The sequence below is a fragment of the Euleptes europaea genome, chromosome 19, assembly GCF_029931775.1.
Source record: "Euleptes europaea isolate rEulEur1 chromosome 19, rEulEur1.hap1, whole genome shotgun sequence".
Lineage (NCBI taxonomy): Eukaryota > Metazoa > Chordata > Lepidosauria > Squamata > Sphaerodactylidae > Euleptes > Euleptes europaea.
The window spans coordinates 33,757,724-33,776,990 of NC_079330.1; the positions used below are offsets into that span (position 1 = coordinate 33,757,724).

The 19,267-nt window shown below is 46.4% G+C and overlaps 1 protein-coding gene and 1 non-coding gene across 4 annotated transcripts in view; one reads left to right on the plus strand and one right to left on the minus strand.

Annotated features, from left to right (window-relative positions):
* The window catches only part of HNF1B (HNF1 homeobox B), a 107,327-nt gene that overhangs the window by 36,766 nt on the left and 51,294 nt on the right, over positions 1–19,267 (minus strand). The gene's annotated exons all lie outside the window — the stretch shown is intronic.
* Positions 12,332–12,403, plus strand: TRNAT-GGU (transfer RNA threonine (anticodon GGU)). The gene has a single exon. It is a non-coding gene; the product is annotated as a tRNA-Thr (tRNA).

A 19,267-nucleotide genomic window follows, 5' to 3' on the forward strand; every position in this document is an offset into this window, starting at 1 on the left:
GATCCTTCCAGTACCAGGTACATAGTCAATACAGGCCAGAACTAGTGAGAAAAATAGGCAGTGTGTCTCAACTGGTGCCCTGGGAAGGTACGAAATGATTCATTGCGAAAGTGTTTGACTTAGTTAAAAATAAATTTCAAAGCCATTCAGAGACAGCCATGGGATACACTGGATGCCACTGGAAGACCCATCAAGCAGATCAGAAATAATTAACTGAGGAAACCAGCAGGGAAACAAATCCCCTTTTGTCAGTCTGGTGGCTCAAAAGTAATTTATTACGAACTGCCAAGCACTGAGAACCAAAAATGTTGGTAGAAGGCAAGCCAGCGAGGGCCAACTGAGGGCTAGATGCAATGAGAGAGATGCACAGGTATTTATTCACAGCTTCCCTTGTTCCTCTCTAAAGCAACGTCTACTTTTTAACTAAGTGTGCAGGCCAGGTGGGATTGCCAGGTGGGTGGTTTCAGCGGGCAATTGTCTGCCAATCCACCCAGCTGCTCAAGAGCCGAGACTGCACACATGCACGGCCACTCGCGATGCGATCACATCACTTCTGGGTTTACCCCAGAAGCGTTGTATTGCCACGGCCACTTTGGCACCCAAACCCCCAAAATGCCGGAGACTTGGGGGGGGGGTTGAGTGCCAAAGCGGTCACGGAGATGCGGCGCTTCCGGAGGTAAACCCAGAAGTGATGTGATCTCGTCACATGAGGCTGCGCGTGCGTGCAATTGCCCCGGCCCCACCCCCCCAAACATCCCGCTGATGGAGAGTGGGGGACCTGGCAACCCTACTCTGGCAGTTTGTTGCTTTATGCATCTTTCTTTCTTCCAGCCATGCTCCAATACCAAAAGCGAATTAGACAGGAAGAAAAGACCATTAAGCAAGACAGTGCAACAAGGTTAAGGTGTGGGAAGGGACAGGTTTGTACTGGTTAAGAGCAGTGGACTCTAATCTGGAGAACCGGGTTCAATTCCTCACTCCTCCACATGAAGCCTGCTGGGTGACCTTGGCCCAGTCACAGTTCTCTCAGAACTCTCTCAGCCCACACGGAGACACATTAACACATGAAGTTGCCTTATACTGAATCGGACCCTTGGTCCATCAAAGTCAGTATTGTCTACTCAGACTGGCCGCGGCTCTCCAGGGTCTCAGGCAGGGGTCTTTCACATCACCTACCTGCCTAGTTCCTTTAACTGGAGATGCCGGGGATTGAACCTGGGACCTTCTGCATGCCAAGCAAATGCTCTACCACTGAGCCACAGCCCCTCCCCAGGCAATGGCAAACCACCTCTGAACTTCTCTTACCTTGAAAACCCTATGGGGTCTTCATAAGTAAGCTGTGACTTGATGGAACACACACACAGGAGCACCCATATTCATTCTCTCTCTCTCTCTAGCTTTTTAGACATGTATAAATACATGTGGAGCTCCTGCATTCCCCAGTTAGGTCTAGGGTGGCCTTGAAAAGATATAGTCTGGACAACATCCAGAGGGCCAGAACTGTCAACGGCTGCATCCACAGAGTAAGAATTATCTGTTTTGAGTTTGTTGCTGCTGTGAACAGAGGGGTCCCTTTGGGCAATGCAGCACCCATAAGGAAGTTTTCTGCCCATTTTTCCTCCATCAGCTGCCACTTTCCCAGCATTTTTCCTTACTGAGCCACCAGAGGGCTTTTAGGAGGCTTAAAAATTATTGTAGTCCTATTGCAAAAAAACACGTGTGGTGTTTTTTTAAGCCCTCCAGTGACACAATGGAGAAAATGTCAGCTGCAAAAGGTTGACCAACGGAAAATGTCATTGATGTGAGTGAGCCTTTGCAAATGGACACCTTCTCATTCAGATGGTGTGCTAACTTGCTTGGACCATGTTCTTTCGGAAAAGATCACAGCAAAGAATGATGAAGGTTGCTTATGCATGGGAGTTTTACCTGAGGTTCATTGCTCACTAGATCCACACTTCGTGAAGCTGTGTACCAGCAGTCTCCAAGCTCAAAACAAGAAGCTTTTGAGTCTCCGCCCCTTGAAATGCCACTTTGTAATTGGCTGTAGTGCTTAAAAGTCCCGTCCCCCCTGCAGAAACCCAAGTACCGGGCCAAAAATCATTTTAAAAAACAAAAACAAAACAGAGCTGCCTAAAAGGAATGCGGGAAAGGGGGAGGGAAACCGAAGCCTAATTTCTAAATGCCTTTCTTCTGCTCAGAAAGAATACACAGGAAGCAGGAAGCATTTGAATCCCTGTCTCTTGACACGCTTTGTAATTGGCTGTAATTCTTTCCATGTCCCGCGGTTTGCCTTATGCATGGGGATTTCAAGTGGGCTGAGCTCAAGGGAGTTGGAAGAATCGGGTTAATAGAGGGACGGGAAGTCCTGGGATTTGTGAGGACTGGCTGAGAGTTTGTCTCTAATGGACAGAAAACTCATGCATTACTTCAAGGAACAACCGAGACAGACTGGGGGCAAACATGAGTGAAAGTACCCATGCATAAGTTGACGAGTCCCTCTTTGCCACCGGCAGGAGGTTTTTTGGGTGGAGCCTGAGGAGGGCGGGCTTTGTGGAGGGGACTTCAATGCCATACAGTCCAATTGGCAAAGCGGCTATTTTCTCCAGGTTAACTGATCTCTATTGGCTGGAGATCAGTCGTAATAGCAGATCTCCAGATAGTACCTGGAGGTTGGCAACCCTATGCATAACCAATCTAAGAGTGTACCAAAACTGGGGAAAGTTTGGAAAGTGGCCCATTAGAAGATCTCATTATAGGGATGTTCCAAAAACCAACACTCCCATCTGAATGCAAAGGTGGAGAAAAACCTTCTTGTGGAAGCAGCCTATGTGAACTGGAAGGACACTGTCTCTAAAATGGTTTGGCAACCTCATGGGAGCCCCTAGGGCAGGGGTCCCCACCCTTTTGGACCCTGTGTGCACCTTTGTAATTCTGACACAGGATAGTGGGCGCAACCACAAAGTGGCTTCTTGCAGGAGGTTAAGCAAACAACATAATGATCTCTATCGGCTGGAGATCAGTCGTAATAGCAGATCTCCAGATAGTACTTGGAGGCGGAGCCAACCACAGGAGGCGGAGCCAACCACAAACTGACAGGGAGTGAGGTTATGCATAAGTCTAATAGCAACTCTACAACATTTCAGGCAAAACCACTGCTTAACAGGTTGCCTTTTAAAATGAACATAATGCATATACACAGCTTACCTTCAGTAACATAGCACAAATCTTATGCTGTGGTGGCAGCTGCTGCCAAAGCAATTTTTTTAAAAAATCTGCACAGTCAATCAGATCTCCAATGGCCAATAAGAATCTCTGCTGGGCAAAAGCCCCACTGGCTCCTCCCATTTTCTAAAAACACTTCGCCGATAAGCGAAGGTGTTGGAAGGCACCATGGCAATCATGGGCACCACGTTGGGGACCCCTGCCCTAGGCTATCCTCAGCAAGATGGCTTTGTATTGGTGCTCACCAGGTCCTTGAAGCAAAACTCTCTGGATAGATTATTAATATGGACGAAAACAGTTGGCTATGAGGGCTGGGTTTTTTTTTCCCTTAGAACCATAAATACTCTGCTAGATGAAGGGGGCGTGGCCACTCTATATCTCCCTTAAGATAGGGGACCGTGGCTCATCAGTTTTACATGAAGGAAGTCCCAGGTTTGGTCCCTGGCATCTCCAGGTAAGGGATCTCAGACCTAAACTAGACATCTTTGATTTTTTATGTGTTGGTTCAGGTTCCCCACAGGCACACGGTAGCTGCAAGGAATGGCTGTTAAAAAATAAAGGAGAGGCTGTTTGGGCTCAGTACTTCACCGTGAGGGCTTCTCTCTCCCCCCCCCCCCCAAGCCATTTTCCCATGCCAAAATAGCACTGGGGGTTATCTCCCTGTTTTTGCTGCTCCATGTCCAGTATTCCATGCATGTGGAACAGCAAAAGCGGGGAAATAACTCCTCCCCCCAGGTTGAGTTTGGCTTTTAGAATGCAGGTGCTGGCAAAACTTGTCAGAGCAGTGAATACTAGACTAGATGGACCAATGGTTTAAGTCAGTATAGGCTTGTGTTTCTCATGCCATTGTATTCCCTATTACTATGTATGGGTGTGAAAGCTGGACACTGAAGAAAGCTGATAGGAAGAAAGTAGATTCGTTTGAAATGTGGCGTTGGAGGAGAGTGTTACGGATACTGTGGACTGCCCCCCCCAAAAAACCCAAATCAGTGGGTTATAGATCAAATCAAGCCTGAACTGACCCTCAACGCTAAAATGACTAAACTGAGGCTGTTGTATTTTGGTCACATTATGAAAAGACATGAGTCACTGGAAAAGACAGTCATGCCAGGAAAAGTTGAGGGCAGCAGGAAAAGAGGATGACCCAACAAGAGATGGATTGACTCAATAAAGGAAGCCACAGCCCTCCATTTGCAAGATCTGAGCAAGGCTGTCAAAGATAGGACATTTTGGAGGACATTGATTCATAGGGTCGCCATGAGTCAGAACCGACATGACAGCACTTAACAAACACACACAGGCAGACTTATGTGATTGGTGGTGGCAGTACACCTCCAAGTTCCACATGCTGGGGGAAAATGGCAGAAGAGGGCTATTGCCTTCCAGGTCTTCTTATGGAAGCCTTCCTGGAAGCTACTGGGTGGCTATTTTAAGAAACAAGATTTCAGAAAAAAATGATCTGATCAAGCAAAGCTCTTCTAAAGTTGTCAGGATAGTCAGTGAGAAAGCACAGAAACCCAACAAGTTAATTTCAATCCCAGAAGATACGGTTCTTCAGCAATTTGGTGTCACTAAATCTAAACGTTGATGCATGCTTCTCAAGATATCTTTGGTTCCTTCTGTTTTCTCTTATCTGACAGGGAAAGAATGTACTTTGGCAAATGGATATTTTCTACCACAAGTGGACGTCCCAGACATGAACAGGGTAAACATTGCTCAGCTCGAAGCACTGCTACCCGCATTCTTGATCTGTATTCCTAACCTCATGCAAAGGGTGTCTAGGTTAGGGGTGGATCACAAAATCCAAAACATTGTTTGAACAGAGTGAGGGAAGATAAAATGAGCAAAGGGAGTTGAGGGTGGGGGCTGGGGGTTGTTTTTTCTTAATAGAAACATAAATAAAACTGATTCCTTCCTTCTCCCATGATCTACTTATATTCTGCAATTTTAAAACAAAGACCATCTGAGCGAAAGTATGTTGGCTCTGCAAAAAATTGTGGAAAGCACTGCCAAGTCATAGCACATGGGGTTTTCAAGGCAAGAGATGTTCAGAGGTGCTTTGCCATTGCCTGCCTCTGCATAGCAACCCTGGGCTTCCTGTTGCACCAGCCAGGCTAGCTGTCCAGCCACATGCCGGAGTTGCTCCTGCTCCGCATGGTCGGGGCCTGGATTCTACAGCTGGCTCCTGCTACCTCCGCCTGCCAGGGTGAAATGAGGACACACTGGCTAAGAACTTGCTCCCCCTCCCTGCGCATTCTGGCCCTGCCTCCTTTAACCCCTCCATTGTTGCCACTTCCGCCCCCAGCCCTCTTGTAGTACAGAGGGAATACGTTTCTCCATGGCCCAGGTGGGAAAGGGTTAACACAGTTTCTTGGGTGGTCCTAGCAGCTCCATAGCTAATGACTCTTCTGCAAGGGGGAAAAAGGGTTTCTTTTCTCAGCAAAACAAACTCACATCTGCCTCAAATAGAGGCTATTCCTGTCTGCGGGAGGGGGCGGATCGCCAGTCTTAGATCCTTCTGAGCTAGAGATCTGCCAGGACCCACAAAGGGTCAGACCAAATGATTTCACGGGCTTTAAACAGCCCCCAGGCCTGACGTTCCCCACCCCTGACTTAAAGACTAACAATATTTATTTCACCATGAGCTTTCGTGACTCCCAGCTAACTTCCTCGGATACATCAATGTGCACACACCATTTGCCACTGATAGCTCTATATATGTATTTTGCCTCTTTTTGGCAAAATCTGGTCCTTTCATTGCGCAATTCTACACCGAATTACTTCGGTCTAAGTCAATTCCACAGGACAGCACTGCTAGTACCAGAGTAAGATTGCTTCACACTGAGCTCTTGCTCTGCCTCCCCACCCCCACCTCATAATCAAAGCAGTTTGTATTGTGGCTTCCATACATCATTAGGGTTCTGACAGCCTTCCAGGATTTCCCCATCTCCTCTGCAATTTCCCTGCAAACTGCTTCCATACAATCTTTCTGGGGAAGCAGGTTTGGGGTGGGAGTTCCCTGTGTACATCCAGCACCACATCCGGCATCAATTCCCTTCCCACCTGCCATTTCCTACCATCGGCAGCTTTAATTTCATCAGATATTTCTACTAGTGGTAATTTTTAAAAGGCGAAAGGCCTGCAGATGGTAGAGACGGGCCATGGCAGGTGGCAGGAAAAAGCAAACACAAAATCTCCATTGCTTCTTTGTGTTCAGAGCAGCAAAGACGGGAGGAGGAGGAGGAGAAGAAGAAGAAGAAGAGTTGGTTTTTATATGCCAACTTTCTCGGCCACTTAAGAGAGAATCAAACCGGCTTACAATCACTTTCCTTCCTCTCCCCACAACAGACACCCTGTGAGGAAGGTGGGGCCGAGAGAACTGTGAATAGCCCAAGGTCACCCAGCTGGCTTCATGTGTAGGAGTGGGGAAGCCAACCTGGTTCTCCAGATCAGACTCCACTGCTCCAAGCCACCGCTCTTAACCACTACACCACGCTGGCACATCAGGAATCCACGCAGATCAGAGATGGAATGTCAGCACCCCCTTATTAACATCACCCACCCTGCCAGTTCAAGAACAGCATGCAGACAGACATCTTCGATAGACACTGCAGGCTGACCAAATCTCACATGTCTTCCAAAACCAAGTGTAACATTCTGGAAGATCACTCTTGCGGCCAGTCCCCTCTTCTGAACCACCATGCAAGATGAACACCTAATTCGCCTAGCTGAGACAGCCTATTTAGTCCAGACGAACAGAGGAAATGCAGGCCCCCATCATCAATACCTTTATTTATTTTATTGCATTTTTACCCCACCCTCCTCAACCGGAAGGCCGGGCTCAGGGCTCCAATTTGTGAGTTTCAGCTTATGTAACTCACTGCTACACAATGGGCCAGATTGCTTGGGCACAGAGCAGATCCTCCAAGGCAGCAATGAGAGTGGCATTCATAGAAAAATAATGTGAGGTAGAATCATAGAGTTGGAAGGGACCACCTGGGTCATCTAGTCCAACCCCCTGCACAATGCAGGAAATTCACAACTACCTCCCCCCCACACACACCCAGTGACCCCTACTCCATGCCCAGAAGATGGCCAAGATGCCCTCCCTCTCATCATCTGCTAAAGGTCATAGAATCAGCATTGCTCACAGAAGGCCATCTAACCTCTTCTTTAAAAACTTCCAGGGAAGGAGAGCTTACCACCTCCCAAGGAAGCCTCAAACAGGCTTAATATACAATTTTACCCAGCTCACAAAATTCTATTTCCAAGTGAGCATGGGTAAAACAGCTTTCTACTCATTCTGTACATTGAGATTATTATTGCTTTGCACTGGTGCACAATGCATTCTTCCAGGCATTTTTTTTTTAAAAGCTGCTATTTGCCTTTTTATAATTCTGTCATAGAATCATAGAATCATAGAGTTGGAAGGGACCACCAGGGCCATCAAGTCCAACCCCCTGCACAATGCAGGAAATTCACAACTACCTCCCCCCCACACCCCTAGTGACCAGAAGATGGCCAAGATGCCCTCCCTCTCATGATCTGCCTAAGGTCACAGAATCAGCATTGCTGGCAGATGGCCATTTAACCTCTTCTTAAAAACCTCCAGGGAAGGAGAGCTTACCACCTCCCGAGGAAGCCTGTTCCACTGATAAACCCGAGGAAGCCTGTTCCACTGTCCTTCCTCTATAATGCTCAGTGCAGGGTAGATTATTCTTTTCTCCATTTTATCCTCACAACAACCCTGTAAAGCTATGCTGAGAGAAAGTGATTAGCCCAAGATCACCCAGTGTGCTTCAGGGCTAGATCTAGGGGTGAACCCAGGTATCCCCCTGTCCTAGTCCAAAACTCTACTACTACACCCCAGTAGATGCATGTTTGTTGATTGCTGAAATTGATTAGTTCTTTTTAAAATGTGTATGTGGAGCTTGAATAGAACAATGTGCTGCTTCCTATGAGTCATGACTTGAGCAATCAACATGACTTAGAATTTCATGTACTAAACAAGGGCAGGACACACTTCATGTAAGTGGGACCTTTAAAAACACATATTAGTTGGACCATTTTTTTGGAGGGGAGAACCCTTTGCCATCTTGGTGCTAGCCACTGTGATACATGACCTTTGCAGAAGGGAAGACAACAGCAATGCAAACGCTGCCTCCTGTTGACCCTGCACCACAGTTCCAAAGCGGGAGGGCAAGATACATGCATGGGCAAAAAAGAATTTGAGCTTTCTTTTGAGTGTGTGTAAATGTGGCTCAGACTTGCTGAGCATTTTGTAATCTGAGCACTAAAAATGGCCATTACTGCTTTCCTTTCCCATCAATAACTTACCATTCAGATAGCAGAATAATTTTTATTTGATCTTTTTATGTTATGTTAGGGGTCTGCAAAGAATTGAGAGGGTGTGGGGGAACCACTCAGGTGGTTCTCAAGGCCAATTTCCCCTCCCACCTATTTCCAGTCCCGCCCTTCTTTGCATTAAATGACATAACTGCCTTCAACATTCCCAGGGCAAACAGCATGCTTGAGCCTCATTAGGCTGTTTTGGTGGCTTTCTTCTTTCTTTCTGCTTTTACAAACTGATTTTTTCTGCTTACCTAGGGAGTCCCCCAAACATGCAGAAACCCTTTCCTAGGCTATTAGAGGGAACAAACTGAAGGACTGGAAAGAATTGCAGGGGGCAGCAATTTGGAAATCCCATTCCCACCCCTCTCCAAATCTCTCCCACTTTAGGATTCAGGCTGCCCTCAATGTTCTGTCCCTTCTGGAGCAGGCTCAGACCTCATCAGTCCAAGGGCTGGAACCAGACTTTCCGCTAAAGGAAAGCACTTCTGTAATTGGAACAGAACTGTCCTGGCAGAAGTTACATCTCCTTTTCTATTAGTGGAAAATTTAGTCCGGATTCCACCCTATATTTGGAGGGTCTTTTTAAAAAATAATGTACATACTTCTGTATACCTGGGGAGCCCCCCCTCAAGTAAGTAGAGACACCTACCTTGACTGTGAGTGGCTCTGTTGCGTGGTTTTCATTACCCACACAGGGGCCAGCCAATTTATCATTAGACACAGCAGTGATAGTTCCTCAGAGGCTCCAACTGTAAATTCACTGTACGTTCACTGCTTCCAGGATTGGAAACTCAGCAAATAACCAAACAGAAATTCTGGGCCCACCAGCAAGTCTTTTCAAATGTTCCACCCATCTCTAGACGATGCCTTATTCAAAACATTGAGCAAAAGTTTGTCAGCTCCACTTTTGCACCCACGCTGGATTTCTTTTTAAATTGTTGCCAGGGAGGGCGTTGCAAAATGTGGCAATCGGCTTAGAAAAATCAGAAGCCACAGGGGCAAACTAGCACCAAGAAGGTAAAGGTTTCCACTCCTCTTAATGTCTCAGGATAATATATCGCGCAAAGGATATTGTCTGCTGTTTATGGAAAACCTGGTCCAGACAGCCATTGAAACGCCAAGCCCATTGTTACCTCCTTCCCCTTCCACAGCTTGATTTCATTCTTCTCTGGCCTTTGCCTCCCGCCGGCTCTCAGCATCTTGGGCCGACAGAAAACCTGCCTGTGAATGCCTTTGACAAAGGCCTGCGTGATAGAGCCATGCTTCATAAAGACAGTTTTACTAGCCCTGCAGATGGAATATAAAAGTCTGTTTATAGGACCCAGCCTATTGTTTTCGATGCCGGGTTGCACAGCCCATGAAATCTTTTTATGGGCTTCTCTCCGTGTTTTCCAGGCAATCCGGCCCAGAGGCAATATCAGCACCCTTCTCAACCTGATCACAGAAAATGCCTGTTCCCAACCATGTTGGGTTGCTGGAGAACTTTCATTGGCAGCTCCTGACCCGGGCAGGCTTTGTGGTGGACTGAACCGTCAGCCATGGAGACACCTGCCATGGTGCCACAGAGGAGCTTTGTGTGATCAGAGAACCTGAAAGCTGCCAATTCAGCACATTTTCTCCAGGGCAACTGATCTCTGTAGTCTGGAGATCTACTCTAATAGCAGGAGATCTCTAGGCCACACCTGGAGGTTGACAACCCTGACATACATACACATGGCTGATTTAAGGATGATCAAAAATAGTATATCTGAAGTGTTTTGAATATGTTCAAATATGTCTTATAAAATGTCACGTGTGGTGGCTTAGTCTAGGTCCAAAGTCAGTTTGCAGCCCCACCTAACCCGTTACCACAGTAGTTCTCCAAAGACTCGGGTGCAGAAAGGTGTTTCCCAACACCTGAGTCTGTTCCTGGAGCAAATCTCTGAAGAGGTGGCAGACAAATCTCCCAAATAAATAAACTGGAGATGCCTGGGATTGAACCTGGAACTTTCTGTACACCAAGTATGTGGACCCTCATAGAGAGGTTTGGTGCAGAGAGTCAAGGTCTGCTGTGACCTGCCCAAGTAAGAGACCTCCCCCCCACATTCAACGTAAAGACGCATTTTTGAATTATTTAGTTACATTATTTTCATCCTGTTTTTCCAAATGTGAATTTGTTCTAAACTGTATTTATTAAAATTAGTAATAAGGTGATTAGGTGATGGCTATCTGGAACTCTACACATACAGTTCTTGGCACCGTGTTCGTGCTGTTTAAACATTAAACAGAAATTTGATGTCGTATCTTCCATTCTAGAAGCCCTGTCTCTTATTTCTAAATGTAAGAGGGTGGGAGGTATGGTGGTTGAATGAAAAGCACTTTGGACATGTGCAGAGGCATACTCCTTCACATGCTCCAGAGGTGATATTGAAAATAAGCATGCAGGGAGGAGGAGAGAACTGAGCCCTCTCTCAAACCTTAGGGTTAGGAATCCTTAATCTGAGGCACAGCTCACTGCACTTTAACCCCCAAACCTTGTTTTCAATACTGGGCTACAGCCTTGGAATATGTGCAATACCAATAAAAAGGTAGCTCCTCTGAGCATGCCCCCACCCCTTAATAGCCATGGCAAATTCAGATGGAGGCCTAGTTGTGTTTCTGGCCATCACATCTCCTAAAGTCACTTAAAAATCTAGATGTTCAACAGAGCAGAACTGGAGTTCCCACTTACAAGTGTTAATCCAAAAATTCTCTTTCTCCGATCACTTAGACTCTTCATTTTCCCCATCATGGGCAAAACAAAATTTAGCACACAAGCCTGTAGATATCCCAAAAAATTACAGATTGTGCTCAGTTCTTGAGTTGGTGGCTTCAGTTCCCCCCTCACATATACATACCTGTCAGTCATCAGGAAACATCACCCGAAAACTGCAGTTTGCCATAATCCTAACATCACAGATATGCCACCTACAGAACTGCCACCTGGTTGACCCTTTCTTTACAGGTACTTGATGAATTAGGGCACAGTGTGCAGAGAGAGTCTCAACTTCCTTAGTGCCTAGGTAGTGAATCTACTCACAGGGCATTTTCTGATCAATAGGTGCTTTAATTCCAGTGCAGGTTGAGGGGATTTGACTGCCTGTAGTTCTCCTCCCACCCCCACAGAAAGCTCCTTTCCCCAGTTTCCTTCCTCTTTTTCCTTCAAGCAACCCCCAACCCGGCTTTTCCCCTTCACACCTGCCTTGGTTTATTATCTGATGATTCCTCATTTACTTATTTTTTGTTTCTACCCAGTTTTTCTCTTTCATGGGGACCCAAAGGAGCTCTCATTCTCTCCCCCCCTCCACCTTATCCTCACAACAACAACCCTGTGAGGTAGGTTAGGCTGAGTGTGACAGGCCCAATGTCACCCCAGTGAGTTTCCATGGCAGAACAGGGATTCGGACCCAGTCGTCCCATGTCCTAGCCCACCACTCTAACTGCTATACCATGCCAGCTCTCATTCTCAACTGTAACCAAGCTTTAAGTCTATGTAACATCTTTCTTTCTGTATGCTTTTTTAAAACTGTAAACTCCTTGGGGCAGGGACTTTTCTGTTCCTGCCTATGTAGTGCTGTAAGGCTCCAGATATGCTGACGGCAATGGAATCCTTGTCATCTTCCCTCCTTTATTCCCCATGCTCACATCCTCAAGAGAGGAGCTGGTTCCTTCTCACCTGCCTCAGCTTCGAATGCTGCGGGACCTTCCCCTACCCTTCTTCTCTTTCCTGGCCCTGGGAGGGGCTGTGGTTCAGTGGTAGAGCATCTGCTTGGTATGCAGAAGGCCCCAGGTTCAATCCCTGGCATCTCCAGTTAAAGGGACATGGCAAGTCGGTGATGTGAAAGACCTATGCCTGAGACCCTGGAAAGATGCTGCCGGTCTGAGTAGACAATACTGACTTTGATGGACCAAGGGTCTGATTCAGTATAAGACAGCTTCATGTGTTCATGTGCCCTAAGCATGTTCTCAATGACATATAAACTGGAGCATGCCAAGGAAGGGAAGAGCTAGGCCAGAATATGGAAGCTACATCAGCCATGAATGTAAAGCATGGCACTTGGCATGTCCCTGGCACCTTCAGAGAGGGATTTTGAAAATGCAAATGCTTAAACTAAGGGCTGGCGACTGATTGCCCTACAACCACATCCAGCTTCTTGATGGGTGCCTATCTGTTCCCCTGTTCCCTGATGCCAGCCCCAGAGGCAAAAGTGGAGCCTCACTGCAGGGTATTTTATGGGTATCCCTGCTCCCACATTAAACTGATCCTCTGTCACAATGAGCTTTGCACTGAACCTTGCAAACACTTCAGCACATTGCAGAAGAAGAAAAAGATAAACAAGAGATATAAAATACACCGGCTACTACTAGTGAAGACAGAAATTTCTTAAACATTTCTGCACAGAAACTGAACAATTAGATAGAGGCCTTTTATGCAGGGATGTTTCCCTGCAGTCACCCCCACCGACTGCTTTGGGGCTTCCTTTTGATTATGTGTGCCTTTTCCTACCGCCAAAGGTCGCCTCGCTCTCCCCGTGTGTTTTGCCTGCGTTTTCCAGATTCTGGCTAAAACAACATCCGGAAAACACAGGCAAAACACTCAGGGAGAGCGAGGCGACCTCTGACAGTCAGAAAAGGCATGCATAATCAAAAGGAAGCCCTGAAGCAGTCCGTGGGGGTTACTGTGGGGAAACAGCGCAGCATAAAAGGCCATATTTAAAATATAGATATATAATTGTATAAATGAGACAAAAACGAGTCTCATCTTATAAACAGCTAGATTTGAGTCCAGTAACAAGATTTTTGGAGTCTAAACTTTTGGGAATCAGAATCTTGTTCTCCAAGATGCTACTGAACTTGAATCTAGCTTTTCTACGGCAGACCAACATAGCTACCCTCTGAAATTACCATCATATAAAGGATCATTCATACAAATCGAATATAGCGACGCAATTTTTCACTCAGACCTAAAAGGACAATTGCATTTGATGTAAACTTCCAAAAGTGTTATTGCTACTTCTCCAATACCAACAAATCCACGGTTAGTTACGCTCATTAAGCATGGCAAAAAAAATCTCATAGACTATATATTAGTGTTCTAATTACAAAAGGCCAGGAAGGCAGCCCTCTACTTTTTCATTTATTTACTTAGAGAATCTACATCTCTTCTTTACGTGAGTCAAGTAGCACACAAAAAGACTCACCACGCATTGTCAAAATAAGAGAAAACAAAATAGAATTTCTATTACACAAACTGAAAGTATTTAAAGCTAGTAGTAGAATAAAAGCAACTAAAAAGAGCAGTAAGTGCTCTAATCAGTAGTAAAAGCATGAAAAACAATAAAAGCAGTCATCAGAAATTAGGCCAGTAATTAGTAGGGAAGTCCATGAATTTCCAGACCACAGAGATCAGTTCCCCTGGAGGAAATGGCAACTTTGGAGGGTGGACTCTATAGAATTATACTGCGTTGAGGTCCCTCTCCAGGAATTTCCCAACCCAGAACAGGCAACTATAAAGACAGGAGACCCTGATTTGTGTTTCAGTATATACCCAGTAAAAGGAGCCCCGTGGCTCAGAGTGATAAGCTGCAGTACTGCAGTCCAAGCTCTGCTCACGACCTGTGTTCGATCCCGATGGAGGTTGGTTTCAGGTAGCTGGCTCAAGGTTGACTCAGCCTTCCATCCTTCCGAAGTCGGTAAAATGAGTACCCAGCTTGCTGGGGGTAAAGGGAAGATGACTGGGGAAGGCACTGGCAAACCACCCCACAAACAAAGTCTGCCTAGTAAACGTCGGGATATGACGTCACCCCATGGGTCAGGAATGACCTGGTGCTTGCACAGGGGACCTTTACCTTTTTATATACCCAGTGGCTCCCACCATCAAGTCACCAACCAGCCTTCTCAATATCCCCTCTAAAAGCAAATTAGGGTTGCCAACTCAGGTTGGGAAATGCCTAGGGATATGGGTGTGGGGCCTAAGGCCAACAGGGTTTGGGGAGGGAAGGGACCTCAATTTGCTATAATGCCATAGAGTCCACCGTCCAAAATAGCCATTTTCTCCAGAGGAACTCCTTTCTTTAGTGTGTAGATCAGTTGTAATTCTGGGACATCTCCATGCTCCACCTGGAGGTTGGGCAGCCCTAACTTGATGTGCCTGAGAGACGCAGAAGTCAAGTAGGAGGCCTGCCACTCAAAAGGGCACTGAAATTGCTAATCTCCCCCGGCTGTAAAATGAATCGTTTATGTCCATTATAAACCAGTTTATTGTGACTGGGCCTCCACCCATTTGGATGGTGCTATAAAGCTCTAATTATCCCCAATAAAACCAGAACGGGTTCTTAAACAAGATGTTGGATGCTGTAATGATCAAGAAGGTGTAAAGGCTGAGGATGGCAGGGTCATGCCCCTTTTGGCATCTGAGGAGTAGGCCCCAAAGCTTCCCCTCACTGGACCTCAGGTCCAGAAAACAAATGAGCAAAACATCTGGAAATGCACCTATCCAGAGCCATTAAGTATTATGTTGTAGCACTTCTGTGCTCTCTCTGGAAAGAAGGGAGCAAGGCATATGAGGATGTGTTTGGTTTACTTGGTGGGCAGCATTCAAAAAGTAGTACAAACAACCTAAGATGCCTCTCTGCTCAACCAGGAACTATTTGTTTACAAGAACTATTTGGAAAATCCAGGGCCCAATTTGGTGAAATCAAATATCAAAATGCTGATCTTATTTCAGTTTGACTTTGGGGCCTAAGCTGCTCCCATAGATAAAACAGGGTTGCCAATTCCAGTTGGGAAATTCCTGGAGATTTGGAGGTGAAATCTGGGAAGGGCAGAGTTTGGGGAAGGGAGGGAGTTCAGTAGAGATGTGATGCCATACAGTCCACCCTCCAAAACAGCCATTTTCTCCAGGCCAACTAGGGATGCCAGTAGGGTTGCCAGGTCCCTTCACTCCACCAGCGGAAGTTTTGTGGGGGTGTGGCTGGGGGTGCGATCCGCATGCACACCCTGTATAACGCACATACCCTGCATAAGCTCTCCTTCCCTGGAGGTTTTTAAGCAGAGGCTAGATGGCCATCTGGCAGCAATGCTGATCCCGTGATCTTGGGCAGTTCATGAGAGGGAGGGCATCTTGGTCATCTTCTGGGCATGGAGTATGGGTCACTGTGTGTGTGTGGGGGGGAGGTAGTTGTGAATTTCCTGCATAGTGCAGGGGGTTGGACTAGATGGCCCTGGTGGTCCCTTCCAACTCTATGATTCTATTAAATAAACAAACAAACAAATACATTTGCCAATGGTTGCAAAGCTCCAAACCTGGCAGATCCTACCATGCTGCCACCACTCCAGAAGCCTCTGGGTTCTGCTTCATCCAGGCCACCAGCCACCTTCCAGGGTCATTGCCTGTCTAAGCTAAAGGGCCAATCTGCCCTTCTGACTTGCTTCTGACTTTGTAAGTTCCAGGATTCCCTGAGCAAATTAATCCCTACAGAGCACTGTAGGAGTCTTCGGTACTCAGTAGAAAAGGGATAACAAGAGGAGGACGTGGTGAAAATTCAGTTTCAAAATTAACTTCAAATCAGGGAACAGTATGAAAATCAGGGTGCCTGAAAGACTAGGAAGCACCATATCCAAATCTCTTCTTAGCAGTGAACTCGCTAAGCACCTTAAGGTAAGCCAGATGGGGGTACAGAGATCTCAGTTCAGCACCCACATCTGTAACATGGATATAATTTTTAAAATGCTGTTTTCCCTAGCACAGCAAATAGCAGCTTCGACATATCAGGGGTGGGGCAGCTTCTTGTGGATGTGTGATTCTGCACTTATTTTACTCAGATTACTATTTTACTATTTATATTCTTAGGGTTGGGATTTTTTGGTTGGGATATTTTGATTGATTTTGATGATAGTGTTATTGCTTTTCTGTAGCTTCTGTGGAATGTGGTGTAATGGTTAAGAGCGGTGGACTCTAATATGGAGAATCGGGTTTGATTTCCCAGTCTTCCACATGAGAAGTGGACTCTAATCTGGAGAACCAGGTGGTTTCCCCACTACTACACGTGAAGCCAGCTGGGTGACCTTGGGCTAATCACAGTTCTCTCTGAACTCTCTCAGCTCCACCTACCTCACAAGGTGCCTGTTGTGGGGAGGGGAAGGGAAGGCAATTAATTGTAAGCCCCTTTGAGACTCCTTAAAAGTAGAGAAAAGTGGGATATAAAAACCAACTCTTCTTTAGTTTTATTAATATCTCCCTACTGATTTTAAAAGGCCAGTTTTTACTTTTAGATGGTTTTATATGAAGGAGATTACTGTGTGGGTGGGTTGTGAGCTGCTTCACAAACGTTTGTTGCAAGCACAGGATAAAAGTGGCTTAAACAAAATGTATAATAAAATGAAATGGGAGCTGTTATGGCCTGCCTCACAGGGGTGCTGTAAAATCAGACACAATAAAGATTGTAATCCACATTTTCAAAAAAAAAATCTGCCTCTTCCTCTCCTTTGTCAGAAGTTTCAAGGCAAATAGCCAGCATGTACTAAGCATGCATAAATAACAATATAGCTTCACCTGAAATTAAAATCCTATTTTGAGCCAAGCCTGTGGGAACAATTTGGAATGAGCTGTAGACTGTGGTGGCTAGAGGAAGCTGGAGGGCTGCGGACTCCCGCCGGTGCCATGCTGTTTAGCGGTGAAGGAATTTAGTGCTCCAGACAGGGCTGGACAAATGGTGCAAGGCCAGTTCAAATCCCAGCATGGGCAGCCATCAGTAGGGTTGGTTAAATAGATAGGAGGAGAGCAACAGACTTCACTCCTGCCCCCCTTTGCACTGTGCAGGTGGGTATATTGAAGCTGGGTTAGTAACCCCCATCAAGGAGGATACTCCAAAGCTGCAGGTTTCAAATTTTCTACACTCAGGGCATCTGTAGTTGTGCACAGCTGCTGTGGAACCCATGTCAGTGGATTCTGCGGCATGTCCTTTAAAACAGCCTGGGAAGGTGTTGACTTAAAAGGCCACCTCCTTTCTCTCCCATGAGCTTCTCTGCCCCTCTGGCTCATCTTCAAAGGCCTTGCTCTCTGCTCCTCCCAACGTACAAACCAGTGGCCAGTGGTTCGTACGTTGGGAGGAGCAGAACTGGGAACACCTGGGTCCAAATCCCAACTCAGCCACGAAGCTCACTAGATGAATTGGGGCCAGTCACTGTCGCTCAGCCTGATCTACCTTGCAGGGTTGTTTTGAAGACCAAACAGAGAAGGGAATAACTTTGTATACCGCCCTGAGCAACCTGAAGAGTGAAATAAAAAAAATTCTGGCATCCAGATAGACTGAGGTTCAACAGTGGTGTTAAAGCTGAAGAGTGCCATCCTGAGGTTTATATAGCTCCCTTGCTGCCAATATTTAAGAGGCAGATAAAGCCACCTTGTTGGAGCACATTTTGTGGCTTGTTTGAGATGCCTTCCAGTGGCCCTCGCATTAAGCACACTTCTTCCTTCATGTTTGCATGCTTGCATGCACTGTCCTGGACGAATAGCAGGGCTTAAAGAAGTGTGGAAGAGTTCTTCTCCACACTTGTTTCCAAATTCCTCTTTCAGTAAGAAATGTGGATTGAGTGGAGCACAGCTCTGGGGCGCTCTCTACCATTCCCAGTGGGAGCGGATGGACCCTCTCAGTAGGGTTGCCATCTCCAGGTTGGGAAATTCCTGGAGATTTAGAGGTTGGAGCATGGACAGGGTGAAGTTTGGGGAGGGGAGGGACTTCAGCAGGATATAATGCCACAGAGTCCACCTCCAGAGATGCCATTGCCCCCAGGGGAACTGATCTCTTTAATCTTGAGATCAATTGTAATTCCAGGATATCATGAGGCCCCACCTGGAGTTTGGCAACCCTACCTCTCAAGAAAGGATTGGGCCGTGATCTTGGTGACCCCTGCCCAAGGTAACCTAGTGAGTGCATGACCAAAGAGAGATCTGAATCTGGCACTTCCCGATTCTTACTTCAGTCTCTTGGCTGCTTTGCTAACCAGTTCAAAAACAATACTCTTCAGAATAAAAAAACAACTGCAATTAATTCAGAACTGGAATTTGTGCACTGACACTGCTCCGGAAAGCTCCCCCAGGGTCCATCTGTTGCATGGGGCAGGGGAATTGTCATCACAGGCTACATATGAGCATCCTGGGACTTCTCAGAATGGGGTGGTCTTTATCAGAATGGAATGATAAAAGTGCCATCCGGAGATGCTCAGTCCATCTGCTTCTGCCAGGAACGAGAGAGCACCCCAGAGCTCTACAAGAGCCCGCATGATGAACCCTCTTGTCTGAAGCCAGATCTTTCATGGGTGGGTTTGGGGGCTTTGACCAAAGACCAGTTTACATGTTCCCAAATTCTCAAGATTGCTGAGTGAGGGGGTTCAGGGGGAGTATTGTCACATGCCCTTTTCTCCCCATGACTTGACTGCAGACTTCTTCTTTGAGCTGTGTTCCTTCAACAGCTGGATGGAGCCACTACTCACTCTACTTTGTGAAATCAGATCAGTTATGTGTCTACATGTAAGTTTGGCAATGGAGCCAGCAGACAATCTTGGGCTGGGGGGACTATCACATCTGTTTGGGCCCCAGCTGGATCTTCCAGAGGAAGGGTCAACAACTGTTTATACTTAAAGCGCCAAAACTATGTTAAAATTCAGAGCCAAA